Consider the following 7413-nt stretch of genomic DNA (forward strand, 5'->3'; position numbering starts at 1 on the left):
GGGCGAGGTGGTGGGCGCCTGTAGTCCCAGCTACCCGGGAGGCTGAGGCAGGAGAATGGCGTGAACCTGGGAGGCGGAGCTTGCAGTGAGCTGAGGTGAGGCCACTGCACTCCAGCCCAGGCGACAGAGCGAGACTCCATCTCAAAAAAAAAAAAAGTTAGAAATAGCCTACGGGAAATTTACTTGATTTTTTTTTTCAAGGAAATATGCTAAAGAAAAAGCTGATATAGGATGCTTTTAAATTTGTAAATTGTTTCCTCATAATCTTAGCAGTTATAGGAAATGAATAAAAAGAAAACAATTGGAAAATGGTTAATTTCATTCAATAAATATGTATTTAGGGCCTACCATGTGCCTAGGCAGTGTTCTTAGAAACAGATTGTGAAGGACTCTTACTATATTACTTTCTTTTATTCCTGGCTGCCAAAATAATGTATGAGGTTGAGCTTAATCATTTAAAGAAATGTGTAAACTTAAATATTTAACTTTTATTGTTTACAAGGTAATTTCACATCTCCTGTAATTCTCAATTCTGTGACCGTGAGGAAAATGTCTTGGTAAGGCTAATTTCTACCTAAGAGGCAGAGCTAGGACTTGACTGTTTTATTTTTTTGGGTCCATTGCTCTTCACACTCTAGTGTGGGATTAAAAGAAAAAAAAAGCAACAGTATTGTACTGCATAAGAACAGTCATATCGGCCAGTGAGATAGAATTGAGAGTCTAGCAGTAAAACCCATGCATTTATAGTCAGTCAATACTTGGCAAGAGTTAAGAGAGTTTAATGAGAAAATAATAATTTTCTGGCCGGGCGCAGTAGCTCACGCCTGTAATCCTAGACTTTGGGAGGCCAAGGCAGGTGGATTGCCTGAGCTCAGGAGTTCGAGACCAGCCTGGCCAACCTGGTAAAACGCCATCTCTACTAAAAAATACAAAAAATTAGCCAGGTGTGGTGGCATGTGCTTGTAATCCCAGCTACTTGGGAGGCTGAGACAGGAGAATCGCTTGAACCCAGGAGGTTGCAGTGAGCCGAGATCACGCCATTGCACTCCAGCCTGGGTGACAGAGCGAGACTCCATCTCAAAAAAAAAAGAATAATTTTCTTAGCAAATGGTTTTGAGCCAACTGAATATGCATGCACGTGCAAGAGAAGGAAACTTAACCTCTATCTTATATATAAAAATTAGATCAAAATGGGTCAAAGACCCAAATATAAGAGCTAAAACTTAGAAGAAAACATAGGCTTAATCTTCCTGACCTAGGATTAGGCAAGTTTTAGACATGACATCAGAAGCACAAAGAAAAACTAGACAAATTAGACTTCAGAATTTAAAACTTTTGTTTCAAAGGATACTATCAAGAAAGTGAAAAGATAGTAACAGAATGAGAGAAAATATTTGCAGATCATTTATCTGTGAAGGGCATGATATCCAGAATATATAAAGAACTATAACAACATAAAAATAAAAAGACAACCTAATTTAAAAATGGTCAAAGGATTTGGTTAGACATTTCTCCAGAGAAGATATACAAATGGCCAGTAAGTACATGAAAAGATGCTCACCATTATTAGTCATGAGGGAAATGCAGATTATAACCATAATGAGATAGCAGTTTACACCTACTATAATGACATATAATAAAAAAGATGGACAATAACAAATGTTGGTGAGAATGTAGAGAAACTGTAACCCTCATACTTCGCTAGTGAGGATGTAAAATGATGCAGCTGCTTTGGGAAATAGTTTGGTGGGTGGTTCTTCAAAAAGTTAAACATAGTGTTACCTTGTGGTAAATCCAGTTAACTCTATTCTGGGGTATATATCTAAAGAAATGAAAACATGTCTACACAAAAACCTGTAAGTGAACATCATATTAATGTCATTCATAATAGCCAAAAGGTGAAAACAACCCAAATATCTATTACCTGATGAATGGATAAACAAAATATGATATATCCATACAATGGAATGTTATTCAGCCTTAAAAAGGAATAAAATTATCTCACATAGTGCAACATGGATGAACCTTGAAAACATGCTAAGTGAAAGCCAGACACAAAAGGCTACTTACTGTAAGTTTCCATTTATATGAAGTATCTAGAATAGGCAAATTCATAGAAACAGAAATAAGTGATTGCCAGAGGCTTGGGGTAAGGGTAGGATGCTAATGTATATAGAAGGGTTTCCTTTTCAGGTGATCAAAATGTTCTGAAAGTAGACAGTGGTGATGATTGTACAACTCTGACTTCCTGGTTCAGCCACTCTAAATAAATGAAAAACATGGAAGAACTTGTGTCTTTACTCTCATATACTCACACTATTTTCCTCTCTGGTGCCTATCGTCTTCATCCTTTTGCAACAAATTTAGAGATCATTTCTGTTATCTCCTTGACTTCCCTACCTCCTTTTAAATCTATTACAATCTGACTTTTGATTCTACCTTTGTTAATAAGATCACTAATAATGTCCTTATCTTCCAAATCCAAATTTGCTTTTTAGTTTTTCTTTCATGATGTTTTGCCAACACTATTGAACACTCTTTTTTAAAGCTTCTCTTGACTTCTGTGTTTACACTTTCCTAGCTCTGCTTTGGCTTTTTGTTTTGTTTTACTTTCTATCCTTGACCTTAATGTATTTGCCTGTCCCTAAGTGTTACTGGTTTAGTCTTAGATTTTCTTACATATTTACTGACATACTCTTGGACAATTTCATTCCCATGGCTTTGTCCATGTTCATCTGCATAGAAGTGTGTGTGTTTGGTCTAAAAGTCTTGGTGACTCAACTTACTCTCAAATAGTTTGTCAAATATTAATAATTATATATTACTGTACTACTCCATTTTCATGCTGCTGGTAAAGACATACCCGAGACTGGGCAATTAATGAAAGCGGTTTAATGGATTTAAAGTTCTACATGGCTAGGAGGGCCTCACAATCCTGGTGGAAGGCAAGGAGGAGCAAGTCATGTCTTACATGAGTGGCAGCAGGCAAAGAGAGAGAGCTTGTGCAGGGAAACTCCTGTTTTTAAAACCATCAGATCTTGTGAGACTTACTCCCTATCACGAGAACAGCATGGCGGAGACCCGCCCCCATGATACAATTACCTCCCATGGGGTTTCTCCCACAAAATGTGGGAATTGTGGGAGTTACAATTCAAGATGAGATTTGGGTAGGGACATAGCCAAACCATATCAATTACCATTATTATTGTTGTTACATAAAAGAGAAAGAAATAAATGTGACAAAATGTAAACTGTCTATGAATCTAGATGAATGGGACCCTGGAGCTCATAGTACAATCACTGCAACTTTTCTGTGAGATTGAAATTTTTGAAATAGAGAGATTTTTAAAAGAATTTTTTTTTTTAAGTGAACAGAGTTCTGTGCCATTTAGTACATCCTTTCCTTTAAAAAAAAAACAAAAGTCATACTTGTCGGGGTATTAAGCTGCTATAACAGAATGCAGTGGTTCTTTAATTGTGAGTTTCTTATATGTTCTAGGATTGGCAGATCTGTTTCGTATACCTTTTTTCCACTGCATCATTTCAGTTTGGATATTCTTGACTTTTGAATTGTTCTTGGAAATAATTAGAAAAAACTAGGGATTGGGATTGTTGGAGGGTGAAACCATAGGGAGAGAAAGGAAGTTGAGGAATTCAATCTTGCGTCTTAGAACTACGTGTGTGTGTGCGTGTGTGTGTGTGTGTGTATGTCTGTGTGTATATATATGGAAGAACTACATACATATATATATATGGAAGGAAGAAACAGAAATGAATCTATAAAGACCTGAGAGTACTTACGTATTTTCTTGTTATTATCTGTTATGTTATGAATAGGACCTGTGGCTGTATTATATTTGAGAAATAGGATTTAAGAAATACCCACTAAGTTTTACCAAAAATATTAAAATTTTGTTTGCTTTAAAAAAAGCTTTTATTAAGCTTCTTTTCTATCTACATTATCCAAGCAAATCTGAAAAATTGGGACTAGAGTTGGACTAGATGTTGGAGGGACCAACTTTCTATTTATTAAAACACGGGAAGATTTAGCATTAGTTTGATTAGAATGGGCGCTTTCCTACCCTTAACACACACACAATGCCTCTTTGAGTGCATATTTTCTGCAACAAAGAAAAACAAATTGACAAACATCTAGTTGAGCCTTCAAGGATTCTGAAAAGCTTCTGGCAAGGTATATTTTTTAGGAGATTGGTTCAGCTTCTCTATTTGGGACAAAAATAGCTGGTTTAAAAATACAGAAGGCTTTTCCTTTCACATCAAAGATAGAACTGGTTAGTAGTCAGGGAGGTGGAGTGGTTTTGCTCTAAGCTATTGTCTAGGGTTCCAGGTTTCTTCTACTTTGTTGCTCTATCTTTGCTTTTATCTGAATGGTTGATGCTGGTTTTACAGCACATCATACAACTGGATTTCAGCCTGTGGGAAGGAGTAAAGAGTGTAGAAGGCAAACAACTTCCTAATATAAGCATGACCTAAAACATAAATGGCAATTGCGATGAGAGTCCATCAACTAGAATTTGGCCACACTTAGCTGTAAGGCAGAGTGGAAACTAATCCCTGCTTGGGTGACTGTGAGTCCAGTTAAAATCTTGGGGGTTAAAGTAGTAGAAGGAAGAAGGAGAGACTAGATGTGGAGGGGCAGTTATCAGAAATTACAGGGGTGGTAAAGAAAGTAAGCTTGAAAGCTTCTTTGCTTTCAAGTGTAACTACTTGTTCTAAGCTTATCTTGTACATTTTTGCTTCAGACCTGAAATCAGGTCAGGTTCCATGTATTAGGACATGGTATATGGAGACCGTAGCATGGGTTTTAGAAAAGGGTGCATTGCCATTGAGTTAATCATCATTTTCAGGCTTTTTCGGTACAGAGGTAGGAAATATGTTTTTCTGAGAGAGAAAATAGGTTAGGTCATGAATCCATACTACTATTTGCATTTCACTTTTAAGGTAGGTATTTAGGCCGGGCGCGGTGGCTCAAGCCTGTAATCCCAGCACTTTGGGAGGCCGAGACGGGCGGATCACGAGGTCAGGAGATCGAGACCATCCTGGCTAACATGGTGAAACCCCGTCTCTACTAAAAACTACAAAAAAAACTAGCCGGGCGAGGTGGCGGGTGCCTGTAGTCCCAGCTACTCGGGAGGCTGAGGCAGGAGAATGGCGTAAACCCGGGAGGCGGAGCTTGCAGTGAGCTGAGATCCGGCCACTGCACTCCAGCCCGGGCGACAGAGCGAGACTCTGTCTCAAAAAAAAAAAAAAAAGGTAGGTATTTAAAATGTTTTTCTGTCATAAAGAAACACATAAGAATGTGTTTCTGTCATAAAGACCAAAGTTTGATTCCTGGTTCTGCAACTTATTAGAGGTATCATTTTTTTTGCTCATGTTGAATTGCAGTTTTCTCATCTTTACAATGGGGATAGTAACTACGTCTCGTGGTTGTCATATGATTAAATGAGATAAGTGCTCAGAAATTTTTACTGATTTTATTATTCTGTATCACAATACAAAAAGGAGAGACCCCTAATTCTTCTTACCGGGGTTAGAGAAGACAGAGATACTTGTGCCATCAGGGAAGATTTTTTAAATGGGCTGTGGAGGTTTAGTGAGAAGAAATATCCAGGTAAGGGACTCAGCGGAGGCTGTGATCTGCGTTTGTCAAGGCTGGTGCATAGGATTCTATTTTGACCCTTTTAAAAAAACAGTCTTTTTTCTGATAGTATTTATCATAGCGTGTAATGAAGTAGTAGTGTGTATGCTTATTTGCTTACTGTCTGACTGCCTTTATGCCCCACAATGACAAGGAAGGACTATCCTTTCTTTTTGATTACCATTATACCTCCAGTGCCTGCCACATAATAGTCACACAGTTGATGTTCAGACCCTGAATAAAATTTTGAGGCATTTCTAAATATCACAAAAATTTGCATTTGATTATATACATAAATAATTCTGCATTTATTTCATTGTTACCTACTGAGAGTTTCCTACTAGTTGATCTAGTTTCTTCCAAGTCAATAACTTTAATTACTCTGGAGAATTTTGCACACTTAATAGCATTAGTTCTTTATCAGTTTTTATTGAAAGAGTAAACGAATGAATTTGCTGGTGTTCCAGTCTGTTTCGATCAGGTTCTCAGCCACAATGTGGATATACTGGTATGTTATGAAATGTGTGCCAAGTAATTTATTGTTAACAAGAGTTTAAAATACTTCAGGTATCCCTTATAATGAAACCACTTTGGTGTTTCCATTTTGTTATGTTGCCTTAAGAGGGAGAGAGCTGCACATACAGATTATTCTCCCAAGAATTACCTGTAGTACTCCCATGGGAGAGAGAGGGCTCACCTGTGCGCTTGTGAGCCTCAGCACCTCTGCGCGTGCATCTTTTGTGTCCGCGTGGAAAGATTCAAAATGAGAATTCTCACCTGGATCTTTAGGGAAGTATTCTGAGAAAGGGGTTAACATGGTACAGTATAAGACGCTAGATCCTAAGTCAAATGGCATTTGCATTCTAGAGCCTTTTCTTGTTTGGCTACGAAATACATGACAATCAAATTTTGCATACGCTTATTTTTGTGTGTTATTGTCCCCTTTGTTGAGGTATAATTTATATCTAACAAAACATAGCAATTTCAAGTGTAAAACTTCATGAATTCTGACAAACATAAGTCATGTATTTAATACTACAATAATAATATAAAATACATGTTACTCCAAAGAAATTTTCTCATGCCCCTTTGTAGTTCCTGTCAGCCTTGACAACTGACCCGCTTTCTGTCACTATAGTTTTATCTTATCTAGAATTTGGAATTATACAGTGGACACAGTTATACACTGTAAAAGACTATACCCTGTATAATATGTGGCTGACTTCTTTCACTTAGCGTAATGCTCTTGAGATTCGTTCTTGTTGCATATGTCAGTAGATTGTTTCTTTTTATTGCTGAGCCATATTCCATTGTATGGCTATGCAACAGTTTGCTTATCCATTCACCAGAGCAAACATTTGGGTTTTTTGACCATTATGAATAAGCTACTGTGAACATTGGTATACAAGTCTTTTTATAGACCTGTGTTTTATTTCTCTTGGGTGTATACTTACGAGCATAATTGGTGGGTCGTATGATAAGTGTATATCTAGCTTTATAAGAAACTGCAAATTGTTTACCAAAGTGTATGTACTATTTTGTATTCCCACCAGGAATCTATGAGAGTCCTAGTTACTCTACATCTTTCCAACACTTGAGTTTTTTCAGTTTTTAAAGTTTTATTATCTTTTTGGTTTTAGTTTGCATTTCCCAAGTGACTAAATATATTGAAAATCTTTTCATGTGTTTCTTTTCTTCCTTTTTTTTTTTTTTTTTGAGACAGAGTCTCACTCTGCCACCCAGGCTGGAGTGCA

General features: G+C 37.2%; 1 protein-coding gene across 3 annotated transcripts in view; it reads left to right on the forward strand.

Annotated features, from left to right (window-relative positions):
• Nucleotides 1-7413, forward strand: part of INTS6 (integrator complex subunit 6) — a 103870-nt gene that overhangs the window by 45676 nt on the left and 50781 nt on the right. The gene's annotated exons all lie outside the window — the stretch shown is intronic.

This window comes from Colobus angolensis, unplaced genomic scaffold, assembly GCF_000951035.1.
Source record: "Colobus angolensis palliatus isolate OR3802 unplaced genomic scaffold, Cang.pa_1.0 Scaffold101, whole genome shotgun sequence".
Taxonomy (NCBI): domain Eukaryota; kingdom Metazoa; phylum Chordata; class Mammalia; order Primates; family Cercopithecidae; genus Colobus; species Colobus angolensis.